The sequence below is a fragment of the Hemiscyllium ocellatum genome, chromosome 36, assembly GCF_020745735.1.
Source record: "Hemiscyllium ocellatum isolate sHemOce1 chromosome 36, sHemOce1.pat.X.cur, whole genome shotgun sequence".
Classification (NCBI taxonomy): Eukaryota; Metazoa; Chordata; class Chondrichthyes; order Orectolobiformes; family Hemiscylliidae; genus Hemiscyllium; species Hemiscyllium ocellatum.
In genome coordinates, this window is record NC_083436.1 from 45,613,622 (window position 1) to 45,630,142 (window position 16,521).

Below are 16,521 nucleotides of genomic sequence, written 5' to 3' on the forward strand. Positions count from 1 at the left end.
TTTGCTGTGCAGGCAGCCAAGTTTGACTAAGCTGTTTCCCCTCAAATGGCGAATGATGTCAGACCCTTAAAGTGACAGTCCACCATACTTATACAAATACACAACCCCTCCACATCAGAAACTCCTACAATGAAAATATTGAATATTTCCAATCATTAATACCACAGTAAGTAGGCAAGATATATTTTGTCATGGGTGGTTTCAACAAATCAACTGCTATGTGCAACTGACATGTTATCATGACCAATTCTAAAGAACCTTTGAGTTTTTGAGTTGGTTGTGTTCTGGTATGCTATCAAAAAATAGCTTAGTCTTTTGGATAATGATCCCTGTTCTCAAGTAACCTTTAAGGAATGTTTCACTGTCTGAACAAACCTTTTTGCAATACCATTTGTGGCTGGGTTAGAAGGAGCTGATCAGATATTTTGAATTCATTTATGCTTTAGATAGTCCATAAACTCTTGTGGTGTAAACTGTGGACCATTAACTAACAAGTTGTTCCAACCTCACAAAGCTCTCTTCCAGTGTTTCAAAGGTTTTCTCTAAAGGTATCATCTTCATAATAATAACTTCAAGCTACTCAGTATATGTGTCACCCATTGTGAAAAACATTTGCCTATCCGAAGGTCTGGCATAGTCGATATGGATTCTTTGCTCTGGACCTTCTGCCCATTCTCACAGGTGGAATGGCACTAGTGGAGGTATGTGCCCACTCTTGCAGAAATTGCACATATGCCTGGCTGCTCCTAAATTTTGCAGGCCTTCAAAAATAGCTGCTGGCTACCTCCTTTATTCTGATAATGTCACAGTGACCCTCACATAGTTGATTTAACACACATTTCCTTCGAGTGGTTGACTGATAACCTTCATTCCCCATAGGAGACATCCTTCTTGTGCGGATAGTTCTAGCTTTCATGGAACATATGGCTTCAGTTTTGAAGTTGTGCCTGTGATCTTGCCATGAAGTACCATGTCCATCGTGTTTGTTTGTAATGGACCATTTCAAGTGTACTTTTAACTTGTCCTGCTCTTGCCAGAGTGTTTAATGTAGAAAATGTCTTCATAAGGACTGTTTGTAGTTAATTAATTTGGCAAAGATAATCTAGAAAGCCCATCAGCATTCCTGTGTAAATTGAATTGTTGATACTTAATTGTCTAAGTGTGCACTCTTAGCAACAATGCATACAGCTAGCTGCTCTAGAATAAATCTCTATATGAGGCCTGAGTATTGTGGTCAATGGTCTGTAATCTGTTAGCAAGATAAATTCCTGGTCATACAGGTATCAGGAGAATTGTCTAATGCCAAAATAATTCCTAGAGTTTCTTTGTCTGTTCATAGTTCATTTCTGTTTTGTTTAACAACATTGATGCAAAAGCCATTGGCATCTCTTCATTGTGTGAGAAATAAATGCTCCCACTACATACAGTGATGCATTGCATGCTAATTGCAGCAGTAGCTTTGGTCAGAATGTTTCAGGACTTCATAAATAAAGTATCTTTGGATTGTGTAATGGCTCTTTCTCATTGATCTTCCCATTTCCAATTTTTGGTTGACATAATAAACTGGCAACAGCTTGAGAATGATTGCAAGATTTCAAAACATAGAAAATAGAAGTAGGAGGAGGCATTATGGAGCCTACTCCACCATTCGTGTTGATCAAACCTAATAACCTTCTCCTGCTTTTCCCCCTTTCCTTTGATCTATTTCATCCAGTGCTATGTACAACTCTATGTACAACTATCACCTGATGAAGGAGCGGCACTCCGAAAGCTAGTGTGCTTCCAATTAAACCTGTTGGACTATAACCTGGTGCTGTGTGATTTTTAACTTTGTACACCCCAGTCCAACTCCGGCATCTTCAAATCATGACTACTATGTACAACTCCTTCTTGAAATCATACAATGACTTCACATTGACTGCTTGCTGTGGTAGTGAATTCCAGAGGCTCACCACTCTTTGGGTGAAGACATTTCTCACCTAGGTCCTAAATGTTTTACTCCATGTCCTTAGGCTGTGACCCCTGGTTCTGGGTTCATTGGGAACATCCTTCCTGCCTTGGGACAAATGTGCCACTGTAATTTAGTAAGCTTAAAAAGATTGTAGTTGGTTTACATTTTTAGGTGTTGGTGTTTCACTTATGGCTTTTACTTTTGAAGGTGACTTGTGTAATCTCGTAACATCAATGAAATAGCCTCAACATTTGATGGAAGATTTCTAAAAATTCACGTTCTTCTTTCCTTGATCTTAGACCATATCTACAAGTCTCTGTGGAGTAGCATCTGAATTGTAGAGATGCTCTTTTTCATTTCTGTCTTTGATAAAAATATTGTTTAGGTAACATTGGACCCCTTCCAATCCACATAAAATCTGATCCATGGCATGCTGGAATTATACAGGTGCAGATATGATTCTAAATGGAAGTCTCTTGTATCTGATTAGTCCTTTATGTGTTGGAACTGAAGAAGGATCACAGGATTCAAAACACTGACTCTGTTTTCTCATCACAGATGTTGCCAGACTTACTCAGTTTCTCCAGGGACTTCTGTTTATGCATGTTTAATAACAAGGCCTCTTCGGATTGTGAGTCTGGGCTTTTCTCATGCTCTTTTTGTATTGTGTAGATTTTCTCCCTACTGTTTGGTTTCTGTACTTTTGTTATATATTGTTCATGCTTCATCCTCCAACATGCCCATTCAATGTGCCCTTTTCACCACGGTTTAGGCAAGCTGCTTCTTTCGACCAGCAATTTGCTGCTCTATGGCCTGTTTTTCCACACCAATGGCAGGACTGAGTCTGTGTTGGTGCTCAACCACTATTTGTGATCTCTCATGCTCGAGCTTAGCTGTTGAGCTTTCTTGGCTGCTATTTTCCTTCAAGACTGCTATTTCCAGGGCTTTATCTCAGTCTAGATATCTTTCTGTCAGTAATCTCCACTGGATTGATTTACATCTTAACCCTTACAGTCCATCTCTGGTGGCATCATTTAAGTCATCTCCGAATTCACAGAATTCTGCTAACTTCTTTAAAATGCTATGAACTGGGATATAGCTTCAACAATTATGCCTGTTACATTTTCAGAATCTGAACCTTTCAGCATTCACCAATGGATTTGATGAAAAAATGGTTCTGTGGGTTTACTATTATTTCTTCATAATCTTTGGAATTGATTTCTCTGGCTGTAAAACTCCTCAAAAAGTTAAGTCTTTCACCTGTAATACTCAAGAACACAAAGATACAAGTTACCATGATTAAAATAATGGAGTTTCTCTTTAATTTAATCATATGGTTCTGCACTGCCAAACTCTCCTACCTTTTTTTAAAAATCGGAAAGGCCTGTGAAGCACGATGTACCAGAAAAAATAAGCATAACGTTGCTTCTTCCCGCCTGAACAAGATACTCCTGAGACTGCCTATTTCTTTTTGAGTCTACACCCCAATCTCAAGGCATTTCCTCTGTAGGATACTCGTTATTCACAATGTTCCTTCAGTTTGAAGGACAGAGCGAATTCATTCTGCACTGTTCACCTCCACACTGGGTTGATTTTGTTTTATTGACTCTACCTGGTCTACCTGCTTTGGTGCAGTGATGACAGCTTTTGCTTTCTTTTCTTTTTATCAAATTGCCTCCAAGGTCTGCAGCGTGGAACTCAATTTTGTTTCCAATGAATCTATGATCGAACCGTTGGATCTTGAAGCAGTTTTTAATCCTAACACTGGTTTTCTTCTTGTGTTACATTTCAGGACGGGTTAGGACACCAAAGGGTTTAACAGCAGGAGCTTTATTATGAAAATGTTTACTGTACAAGCAGCAAGACAGACTCAGCTGTTTTCCCTTCCCAAAATGGCCAATGATGTGTTATCATTATGTCAAATGATCAGACTCTTAACATGATAATCTACCTTCCTTGCACAAATATACAGCATGACATAATAGAGATCTCTAAAATTCTGCAAGGTTTTGATGGATTGGAAACAGTGAGCATGTTTCCTCTTGTGGGGAACTAATCGCATCAACTAAGAGATTCACCAAAAAATCCAATCACAATTCAGGAGAAACCTCTTTACCCAAAGAGTGACAAGAAGTGTGAGGTGGTGGCATATAAGTATTGTCACTTGATTTATAATCTAGATATTCTGGTTAATATTCTAGGGCCATATATTCAAATCCCAGGTGGATGGTGAAATTGAGTTCACTTAACAAAAATCTGCAATTAAAACTGGTGTATTGGTGAGTTTGAAACCTTTGTTATTTTTACCTTGATGAGGAGGAGGCTAAGAGAAGATTTGATAGGGAGAAACTGTTCCTACTCATAAGAGGTTTGACAACCAAAGGGAACAGTTTTAAATTGCTTTGCATAAAAGCAAAGTAGTGAGTGGTTAGGGTATGGTATACACTGTCTGGGAGGGTGGTGAAGGAAAGTTCAGTTAAGGTTTTCAAGAGGGCATTGGATGATTATTTACGTAGAAACAGAATGCAGGGTAACAAGGAAAATGCAAGAGAACGGTACTTATCCAAAATACTGAGAACACCAGTGTGGACACGAGGAGCCAAATGGCCTCGTTCTGCACTGAAACATTCTGTGATTCTAAGAATGAAGAAATACTACATGGTGTGTTTGAAGGAGATAGTGACAATGCATTTAAGGCGAAGCTCAATGAACACATGAGGAAATAGGAAGTTGAGGATTATGATGCTCCATTTAGATGAAGAAAAATGAGAGGAGACTAGAGTGGAGCACTAATGTCAGCATGGTTCGAAAAGGCTGAATGGCCTCTTTCTGTGCCATATGTCCAAAGTAATTCACATAATCGCTGCACTCCTGTTCTTAGTTTCCTTTGTCATTTTATATTGTATTTTTAGTAAAAATACAAGTGACACTAAATTACTATTGTTATCTATTTTATTCAGTTGTGCATTCAGCTGTTTAGATTGAAAGCTCTTGAAGTCCCACCCTTGACTTTCACTTTTATTTAAGACACTGCTTAAATCCTACCTCTTTGACTAAGCTTTTGATCGCCTGTCTTAATGTCTCCTTCTGTGACTCAGGTATGGATTTACACAACTGTGAACTAGTTAGGATGTTTTACCACATTCATGATGCTATTTGAATATAAAGTATTGCTGTTCTCCCCCTGCTACTTTTTCGATCAATAATACACACTGCAACATTATCTGGACAGAGTAACCTGCCTTTTCTGTTTTCAGGTGCTAATGAATCCGCTGTTTTTTTAACTTTTGCTCTTTATTGGAGCCATAATATGGAAAGTTTTCATGCACATTTTGTAGTTAATAACTAATCTTGACATCCAATTTGTGATTGTTGTTTCTGTTCAGGTTATAACCTTAGAAAAGATATAGTGATGCATCTATCTGGCTGATTTGAATTATTATTTTCTGGAATGATCCTTTCAGTTCAGTTCTCATTAACTCCTCTGAGCTCCCTTCCTGCACTCACTGACCAATGGCCTCGAATACCAAGATGATCATGGTCTTCATCTGGGGGCAGTGCCACAGACAACCAACATTCCCACTGGCAACTATGATGGGCTGCTAGCCTTTGATTGGCCAGTAAATCTGGGCAGTTTACATTCTATACTAAGTACAGATGTCACAGAGGATACCTGATGGTGACCAAATACATGTTGAAAGACCAAATGATTTTGTCAGACTTTCACCCATAGAACTAACAGGGATTCCTAGCAGGATTTGAGTATTTCTAAAACAATATACTGTTGAAGCTTTTCTACTTGTACTTATCAGGATAATTTGCAAGAATATCAACGTAGAGGGAAGTCAAAATTTATGCTATTTGAGAAAGAGTGCTATTTGGTTGGCAAGTGAAAGCTGATTGACAGAGGTGTTGCCATAGGGAATGCATCAGTCAGAAGATATTTGACAGTTAACTATCATGCATTGTTTCAATATTAAATCAGGCATTTTGACTATGATCGTATAAGACATTTCCCTGAGAAATTAATCAGAAATAGTTGTCACCTATTTTGTTGAATTGCAACAGGTGCAGTGTATTTATTTATTTAGTTGTTTTTTTTTTGGTTTGTTGTCCTGTGTACTGAAGTACAGTTAAAAGCTTTGTTTACAAGCAGAATAGGCAGATCACAGAAAGCAAGGACGTACAGAACAAGCAATTTAGATGGAGGCATTGAGGTAACATTGCACAGGGCATGTAAGAGGTATCAATGTTAGCAAGATCAGCTTTTTTTGAGGCTAGGGAATCCATTCAATAGTCTAAAAAAGGCTGGGAAAAAGTTGTCCCTGAACCGGTGTGTGTGTGTGTGTGTGTGCGTGTGTGTGTGTGTGTGTGCGTGTGTGTGTGTGTGTGTGTGTGTGTGTGTGTGTTCAGGCTTCTGTATCTTCTGTCCGGCAGAAGAGGTTGTAGAAGAACATTACCAAGGTGCAAATGGTCTTTGATCATGTCGGCAGCCTTTCTGCAGCACCAAACCGTGTAAATGGATTCCACGGATGGAAAGTTGACTCCCATGATGGCCTGGGCTGTGCACACCACCCTCTATAGTTTCCTATGAACCTGGGCAGAGCAATTGCCATACCAGGCCATTATGGGACGGCACGGTGGCTCAGTGGTTAGCACTGCTGCCTCACATCGTCAAGGACCCGGCTTCAATTCTTGTCTCGGGCAACTATCTATGTGGAGTTTGCACATTCTCCCCATGTCTGTCTGGGTTTCCTCCGGGAGCTCCAGTTTCCTCCCACAATCCAATGATATGCAGGTCAGGTGAATTGAATTGGCCATGATAAATTGCCCATAGTGTTTAGGTGCATTAGTCAGGAGTAAATATAGGGTAGGATAGGGGAATAGATCTGGGTGGGTAACTGTTCAGAATGCTGATGTGGACTTGTTGGGCTGAAGGGCCTGTTTCCATACTGTAGGGAATCTAATCTTATCTACTCTTATGCACCAGAACAGTATGCTTTCAATTGTGCCTCTGTAGAAGTTGATGAGGGTCCAAATTTCCTGAGCTACCTGAGGAAGAAGAGGCGTTGTTGTGCCTTCCTGACCATCACAACTACATTGGAAGACCAGTGTATGTGTCTATTCTTTCTGTCTGCTTAGAATGTGCACTGTTCCTGAATAAGTGTAACTTCCATAACATGCAATTGTGCCACATTGCAATCCTAAATTGATTGTCGGTGTAATTGTTTATATACTCAGGATTATTTGGCAATCTGATGTTGGATATTGTTATGAATTTTGCAAACATAAGCTGGTGAGATACAGCCAATTGTTTGCCTGTTGCAAACAGTCAAAGGGATATGCAGATTGATACAATCTACCAATCCTTGAGGTGAACATCTGCATACCCTCACAACACTCTGGTAGTGATTACATATCTATCTACAAATATCCATACTATTCAAAATTATTACACAATTCCACTAGCAGCATAGTCCAGACAAAGATGAAGATTGAAGATGGTTTGTAAACAACTGGAGAAGACATGAGAGGTTCATTGGCAGTTAGGAAGGAAAATACAATATTGGCATTCATTTTGGGAGGGCTAAAATACAAAAGCAGAGGTCTACTACTGAGGCTGACCAGTCTCTGACCAGACTGCATTTGGAATATTGTGAACAGCTTTCGGCCCCATATCTAAGGAGAGATGTACTAGTATTGGAGGCAGTCCTGAGGAGTTTTATGAGAATGATCCCAAGGAGAAGGGCTTGTCATTGAAGGAGTCTAGGTCTGTACTCAGTGAAGTTTAGAAGGATGAGAAGTATCTCATTGAAATGAACAGAATACTGAGGTTGTGGTTCTGTTCGCCAAGCTGGGAGTTTTTGTTGCAAACGTTTCGTCCCCTGTCTAGGTGACATCCTCAGTGCTTGGGAGCCTCCTGTGAAGCGCTTCTGTGTTGATTCCTCCAGCATTTATAGTGGTTTGAATCTACCACTTCCGGTTGTCAGTTGCTGTCCGCTGCAGTGGCCGGTATATAGGGTCTAGATCGATGTGTCTGTTGATAGAATTTGTGGATGAGTGCCATGCCTCTAGGAATTCCCTGGTTGTTCTCTGTTTGGCTTGTCCTATAATAGTGGTGTTGTCCCAGTCGAATTCATGTTGTTTGTCATCTGAGCGTATGGCTACTAAGGATAGCTGGTCGTGTCGTTTCGTGGCTAGTTGGTGTTCATGGATGTGGGTTGTTAGCTGTCTCCTGTTTGTCCTATGTAGTGTTTTGTGCAACTAGCCACGAAACGACACGACCAGCTATCCTTAGTGGCCATACACTCAGATGACAAACAACATGAATTCGACTGGGACAACACCACTATTATAGGACAAGCCAAACAGAGAACAACCAGGGAATACCTAGAAGCATGGGACTCATCCACAAATTCTATCAACAGACACATCGACCTAGACCCTATATACCGGCCACTGCAGCAGACAGCAACTGACAACCGGAAGCGGCAGATTCAAACCACTATAAATGCTGGAGGAATCAACACAGAAGCGCTTCACAGGAGGCTCCCAAGCGCTGAGGATGTCACCTAGAAAGGGGACGAAATGTTTGCAACAAAAACTCCCAGCTCGGCGAACAGAACCACAACGAGCACCCGAGCTACAAATCTTCTCACAAACTTAGAATACTGAGGCCTGGATAGAGAATACATGGAGAAGATGTCTCCACTAGTAGGAGAGATTAGGACCCAAGCGCACACTCTAAGTGAAAGAATGACCCTTTAGAACTGAGATGAGGAGGAATTTCTTCAGCCAGGGGTGGTGAATCTTTGGAAGTCATTGTCACAGAAGGCTGTGGACATCAAGTCATTGTCTATATTTAAGTCAGAGTTAGGTAAGTTCATTATTAGTAAGGGAATCAAGGGTTATGGGGAAAAGGCAGGAGAATGGAGTTGAGAAGCATATTAGCCATGATCGACTGGGATAGCTGACTTTATGGATTTAATGGCCTAATTCTGCTTCTATCTCTTATGGTCTTATGAAGAATAATTCTATTATGCAGCAAGTTGTTATCGTTAGGATTGTACTGTCTGAAAAGGCAAGGAAACTGTTTCAGTAGGAGCTTTTGATAGGCAGTTTGATAAATATTTGAAAAGGAGTCTTTTAATGTCTATGGGCAAAGAACCAGAGAGAGTGAGGGAAATTGGGGAGCATGTTCAAAGAGCTAGCACAGGAAAGATGAGCCAAAAGACAGCTTCTTGTCTCCATGTTGATGATTCTGTCAGTTGCATCGAGTCATTAGATACTTCCAGATTTTCTTCCTAAAGTATAAAAATGCCAAACATCTCTTTCTGTTGCATAGTTCTTAAGAATCCATTAAGGTCCATTAAGATCACGTGTTTAACAAATGTTTTAATGCTGCTGGATGAAATTTCTCACTATTTTAATCCCTCTTAAGATCCCTGCAATGTTAAATGGCATAATAATTGATCATGTGAAGAGGCGCAGCACTCTCAACCTCTCATTGTCTGTTAAATTTTTAAATGACAGCAAAGAAGCATTAAGGACACATGCCTCCTTCACAGTGTATTCATATAATTCCCAAATTTTGACAGATGATGCATACTTCCCTCTTGAATACAAATCTTCACATTTAATCAACTTGTTCATTTTTTGCACAGTATTTTATATATATATATAGCACAGAAACAGGCCATTTAGCCCAACTGCTCCACACAATTGAAATCAATAATGCTCAAAACAAAAGTGAGAATTTAGTTAAGTGCTGCTTCCTTTAGGATCAGGAAATAGCAGGAGACTGTTCGTGTCCAAGAGGCTGGGCTGGTCAACACTGGGTGAGGCTGGGTGAGGGTGAGGTTGAGCTGTCACCAGATTTGAAAACCTTGCCACAGACTGCACATTGCCTGATTGGCACTCGGCAAGTGGGACTTGCATCTCAATGATTTATAATCCTGGGATAACTGGCAATTAAATACCTGACTGGCACATGGAAAGGGGCGATGCCAGCAGTCACGACCCCAGTTCCTTCCACAGAATCTTGCCTTTTGTGTTATCAGCCTTACAGAACCTTTCCCTTTGTGCATCAAATTTCACCATGACAACTGCAATTTCATCTCAACTAATTAATAAATTCAATTAATTCATTCACTTAGGTCCAGTGGGCGGCACGGTACACAGTGGTTAGCACTGCTGCCTCACAGCACCAGAGGCCCGAGTTCAATTCCCGCCTCAGGCGACTGACTGTGTGGAGTTTGCACATTCTCTCCGTGTCTCCAGGTGCTCCAGTTTCCTCCCACAATCCAAAGATGTGCAGGTCAGGTGAATTGGCCATGCTAAATTGCCCATAGTGTTAGGTGAAGGGGTAAATGTAGGGGTATGGGTGGGTTGAGCTTCAGTGGGTCGGTATGGACTTGTTGGGCCGAAGGGCCTGTTTCCACACTGTAAGTAATCTAGTTTATAAAGTTAATCTCAGTAAAGATGCCAAGAAACAGTTGTTGATTTGTTAATGTCCTGTAGGAAGAAAATCTGCTGTCTTCACCTAGTCTGACCCATATGAGACTTTGGAGCCATTGCAATGTGTCTGACTCTTAATGCCCTTCTGATATGACTCACAAACCAGTAAGTTGTATCAAAGTTCTCCGATAAAGTCAGAAGGAATGAAACCTCACAGACCACATAACATTAACTTAAGCACTAGAAATGACAATGGCAAAATCAGTCCTGTTGACATTGAAGGATTCTCCTATCACCTGTGCTGAAATTGAGAGATCTGTCTCATAGACTAGTCAGACAGCAACCTGACAGTCATGCTCAAAATGTTGCATCTTACAGACAATGTCCCAGACACTAGCATCATTATCCCTGGCTATGTCACACCTCACTGCGAGGACAGAGCCAAGGAGGATGGTGATATATAGTCGGGTAGCATTTGCTCTAGAATTTCTCAACATTGCTTCCAGACTCCATGTCAGGTCAAATGAGGTCGGAAACCTCTATCTATTTACCACTTATTGCTCACCATCAGATGATGAATTAGTACTCTTCCACATTGAACACCATTTGGAAGATGCACTAAGGGTGGCAAGGGACCATATGTATTTAAGATGGGAAACGTCAGTGACCATCACCGACAGTGGCTCGATAGTATCAGTACTCACCAAGATAAAGGACAGAGCTACCAGTTGGATCTCGGCAGGTGGCAAGTGATCCAACAAGAGGGAGAAACCTATTAGATCTTCTTCTAAGGCAAGTAACTCACCTCATCCCCAAAGCCTGCCCTTTTACAAGGCGCAATTCAGAAGTGTGTTGAAGAACTCTCCATTTTCCTGGATGAGTGCAGCTCCAAAAACACTCGAAGCTCAAAACCAGCCAGACAAGGCAGTCCTCTAGATTGGCACCACAGCCACCAAATTAAACATCATTCACTTCACCACAATGCACAATAGCATATACAAATCGCACTTCAGGAACTCACCAAGGGATCTTCAACAGCATCTTCCAAACTACAGTCTCTATTATCTACATGATTTGCAAATTTCACAATCCCTCAGTGACTGGGGTGGGTGATAAAGGGGGGAGCAAGGGAGGGAGACCTGTGAGAGTCCAGGTGGATAGAGAATGGTGAAGTGAAGGCCAGCAAGATTGGGTGGAGGAAGCTGTGAACTGGGTGGTCTTTCAGACTAGGGGCACAGTTGTCATAAGTGAATCAGAGTTTCATGGTACCCAAAGCTGCCTCAGAGCTGAGCGCCCCCCCCCCAAAATTTCAACTTGACCCCCACTTTGATTAGTGTCGATCTATCAATTCCCCTCAACACGCTGAACATTGTAACTGGATATTGTCATGTAATGATCCCAGCTTCACGTTAAGGAAGGAAGTGGGGGTGTATTAACAATGCCACAGATTGGGGAATTGCCAGCAAAAGTGATTGGGGATTCGATCTATCTGAGAAACATTAGTGATGAATGGAGCTTCAAGGAATTTGAGGGAATGACTGGTTTGAATAGGTAGTTATAGGAAAGTCTGACTTCATCCCTTCTCATGTTGTCCCAGGTCATTTCCAATTGGTGATTAGTAAAAGAAGCAAAAATGTTGCACATCTGGGATGCACTGCTTGATAATGTGGTGGTTAAAGGTTAAAGCAAAACTTTTAAAGGAAATGACATGGCTATTTGAAGAGAGAGACTGTGCAGAAACTGGAGAGAAAGCAAGAGTTAGCTGTGCTTTGGGAGAGCTGGTGCAGACATGATGAGGCTGAACAACATCCTTCTGTTCTGTATCAGTTCTGTGATTCCAAAGTCTGTGAGATTGTCAGAGGAAAGTTATAGGGAATAAAAAAGGATTGCATCTCCACAAAGTGGGATAGGTGTCACATCCCATAACACAAGAAGTCTGTCATCAGTCTCAAAACAAATTGGGAACAAGCTAAATAAGTGAATGAAAATGATGTAATGGAAGATGCAGATGCTGTTACCTCTTGGTATGTTTAGATGTGGCTGTCTCTGGATACCTTTATTCCGCCTGATTATTTGGGAATGCATGCATTCCAAATAGAACAATAAGTTGAGGGCAAAATGTCTGATCAATAATAGCAGATGAGATTTCAGAGATAAATAGATTGACTGCTTGTGTTCTCTGAGACAGATATGAAATCAGGTTAGCACTTGGTGCATTTCAGGGCAAGAATGTGCTGCAGGACAAAATCAAATTAGCTTTAGAGATAAATTAGTGCAAGTGGTTACACAATGGGAATTCAGACCTCAAAGCACACACATTCTCTCTCTGTAAAGATGAATTTAGGAGATTGATCCTGGTTAGTATTTGGAGCAGCTGATGAGTCACAGATCCAAGGGCAGTGAAAGATCCCAAAAAGTCTTCTGCACAATTCGCTCCCCCTAGTCACAAAGTGTCAAAGACAGTGTTGTAATTTCATAATGTACACTAGAACCAATGACAAAATAACAAAATTCCAATAGGAAAGTTACAGAAGTCAGAAAAGCCCATTTCTGATTATACTGTTACTGCAATCCGGAGACTTAAACATAAAACTCTGATGTTCCCAGCACAGTGCGAGGGTGATTTTGTCATGCATTTAAGGGATATGGGCTTCCCTAGTTGGGCCAACATTTTTTGCAAATTCCCTAATTACCCTTGAGCAGGCGGTGGTGTGCTGCCTCCTTGAATCACTGTAGTGAATTTGGTACAGAGATATCCACAATATTGTTCGGTAGGGTGTTCCAGGATTTTGACCCATCAACGCTGAAGGAAAAATGAAATATTTCCAAGTCAAGATGCTGTGTGACTTGGGGGAGAATTTGCAGTTGGTGGTGTTCTCATGTATCTGCTGCCCTTGTCCTTCTAGATGATAATCATCGCAGGTTTAAAAGGTGTTGTCAATGGAGCATGGGTGAATTTCTGCACTGCATCTTGTAGTTGGTTTCTCAGATAAACCGAATCCCCCACCATTTTTGTGGGCAGTTCCTCAAGCTGTGGCATTGTTAAAACATCCTCACTTCCTTCCTTTGTGTGAAGTTGGATCAGGCATTGCTTCGCCAGAGCATCGGTGAGAGAAGAGATAAATGTTTTTGGATGGGGCCACAATCAAATAGGCTGCATTGTCCTCGATATTGTCGAGCTTCTTCAGTGCTGATGGAGCTGCACTCATCTAGGCAAGTAGAGGTATTCCATCACATTCCTGACTCATGCCTTGTAAATAGTGAACAGTATTTAGGGAATCAGGAGGTGTTTTACTCACTGCAGAATTCCTAGCCCCTGACCTGCTGGTAGCCACTGTAATTATGTAGCTAGTCAGTTCAGGTAATGGTCAATATTAACTCCCGGAATAATGATAATGAAGATTTCAGCGATGATAATGGCACTGATTGTCAAATGTTGCTGGTCAGATTCTCTTGTTGGACCTGGATATTGTCTAGTATTTGTGTGATATGAGTTTCCACTTGTCACTTATCAGCCCAAACCTGCAGGTTTGTCCAGGTTTTGTTGTTTCAGTTGTGAATGGAACTGAACATTATACAATCATTAGCAAACATACTCATTCCTAAAACAAAAAGCAGGTTTAGCAACATCTGTGGAGAGAAAGCAGTTTACGGTCCAGTGACATTTATTCAGAACCATTTCTGGCCTTATGTTGAAGGGAGCTTCATCGATGAAGCAGGTGAAGATGGTGAAGCCAAGGACACAATTCAGAGGAACTCCTGCAGAGATGACCCAAGACTGACATGATTGATCAGCAACAATTTACTTCAGTATGACTCCAATCAGCAGAGAGTTTACCCCACTATTTCCCTCCAGTTTTGCTCAGCGTCTTGATGCCCCACTTGATCATATACTGCCTTGATGTGAAGGTCAGTCACTCCCATCTCACCTCTGAAATTCAGCTCTTTTGTCCATGTTGTCCAAAGCTGCAGGGAGTTCAAGCACCATGGCCTTGTCGGAACCATGACTGAATGTCACAGCAGTTATTGCTTTTCAGTTTCTGCCTAATAGCTCTATTGGTGGCACCTTCCATCACTTTACTGATAATCAAGAGGAAACTGATGGGGTGGCAATTGGCTAGGTTAGATTTAAACTGCTTAGAAATGAAGTTCTGACTTTTGATGGAGTGCAGCAAAAGTTTACCAGAGTGATTCCTGGGATGGTAAGACTGATGTATAAAGAGAGACTGGATTGGTTTGGACTATGTTCACCAGAGTTTCAAAGAAAGAGGGGAATCTCATAGAAATCTACAAAATTCTGACATGATGAGATAGGGTAAATGCAGGAAGGATGTTCCCAATAATCATGGAATCAAGAACCAGGAGCACAGTCTCAGGATGCAGGGTAGGCCATTTAGGATTCAGATGAGGAAAAATGTCTTCACCCAGAAAGTGATGATCCCGTGACATTCTCTGCTACAAAAAGAAGTTGAGGGCAAAACACAGAATGTTTTCAATAAGAGATAGATAAAGCAGATTCAGGGGTGCTTTTGTGGTGCAAAGGTAGAGTCTCTACCCCTGGACTGGGAGGTCAGGGTTCAAGTCCCACCTAATCACATCTGTGAACAGGTTAATTAGAAAAATAGGTTAAATCAACAAAAAATTAGTAGAATGAGGGGCCCTGTTGTGGCATAGTGATAATGTCCTTACCCCTGGACCAACAGACCCAGATTCAAGTCCAACCTGCTCCACAGGTGTGTAATAACATTTCTGAACAGGTTGATTAGAAAAAAAAAGGAGGTAGGTATAGTTCTTAGGGTTAAAAGAAGCAAAGGATATAGGAAGAAAGCAGGAACAGTGTTGAATGATCAGCCATGATCATATTGAATGTCAGAGCAGGCTCAAAGGATCAAATAGCCTACTCCTGCTCCTATATTCTATATTTCTACATTTTTTGAGTACAACGCATATCTGGGCAATATTTCACATTTCAGGATAGAAAGCATAGTGGAGCTATACTGGAACAGCTTGACTATGGCATAGCAAGTTCTGAAGCACAAATGTATTGCTGGAATGTTGTCAAGGCCCAAGGCCATTGTAGTATCTGATGCCTTTAGCTATTTCTCAATGTCATGTGGAATGATTTGAGTCATTTGAATCTGTTATCCATAATGCTGGGAATCTCTGTCGGAGGCTGAGATAGATCATCTACTTGGCACTTCTGGCTGAAACTGTTTGAAAGTACTTCAGTCGTATATATTCCACTGTTGTACTGGGCTCCTCTGTCATATTTGTGAAGCTTGTACATCCAGTGAGCTGTTTAATTATTCACCAGCATTCATGACTGGATGTGCCAGGATGTAGCTGAAGTCTGATCTATTAGTTGTGCAATCATTCGGCACTGTCTGTCACTTCCTGCCTACACTGTTTGGTTCTCGAGTAGTCCTGTTTTGTAGCTTCACCAAATTAAGACAGCATTTTTAGGTATACCTGATGCTGCTGTTGCAGTCATTATTGAACCCTTGTTGAATGCTGCACTGTCAGATGTCAGACATCAAACTGAGGTCCAATCTACTGTCTACATGAATCTAAAAAATCTCACAATCATGATTTCAAAACAGAGCGGGTGAACTCTTCCTAATGTACAAGGGCTAATTTTTAATTCCTCAATCCAGGGAACAAATTATCTGATCATTATCATATGGCAATGTGTTGGAGCTTGCTGTGCTGAAATTAACTGCTGTGTTTGTTACATAAAACATAGAACAGTAGAGCACAGTACAGGCCCTTCAGCCCTTGATGTTGTGCCGACCTTTTATCCTATGCTAAGATTAAACTAACCTACATATCCTTCATTTTACTATCATCCGTGTGCCTATTCAAGAGTCGCCTAAATGTCTCTAATACATCTGACTCTACTCCCACTGCTGGCAGTGCATCCCACACATGCATCACTTTAACCTCTGACATCTTCTCTAAACCTTCCTCCAATTACCTTAAAATGATGCCCCCTGGTGATAGACATTTCTGCCCTGGGAAAAAGTCTCTGAGTATTCACTCTATCTATGTCTCTCATCATCTTGTACACCTCTATCAAGTCACCTCTCATCTTTCTTTGCTCCAACAAGAAAACT

The 16,521-nt window shown here is 41.1% G+C and overlaps 1 protein-coding gene across 3 annotated transcripts in view; it reads left to right on the forward strand.

Moving 5' to 3' along the window:
• The window catches only part of LOC132833370 (B-cell scaffold protein with ankyrin repeats-like), a 290,257-nt gene that overhangs the window by 135,348 nt on the left and 138,388 nt on the right, over positions 1–16,521 (forward strand). The gene's annotated exons all lie outside the window — the stretch shown is intronic.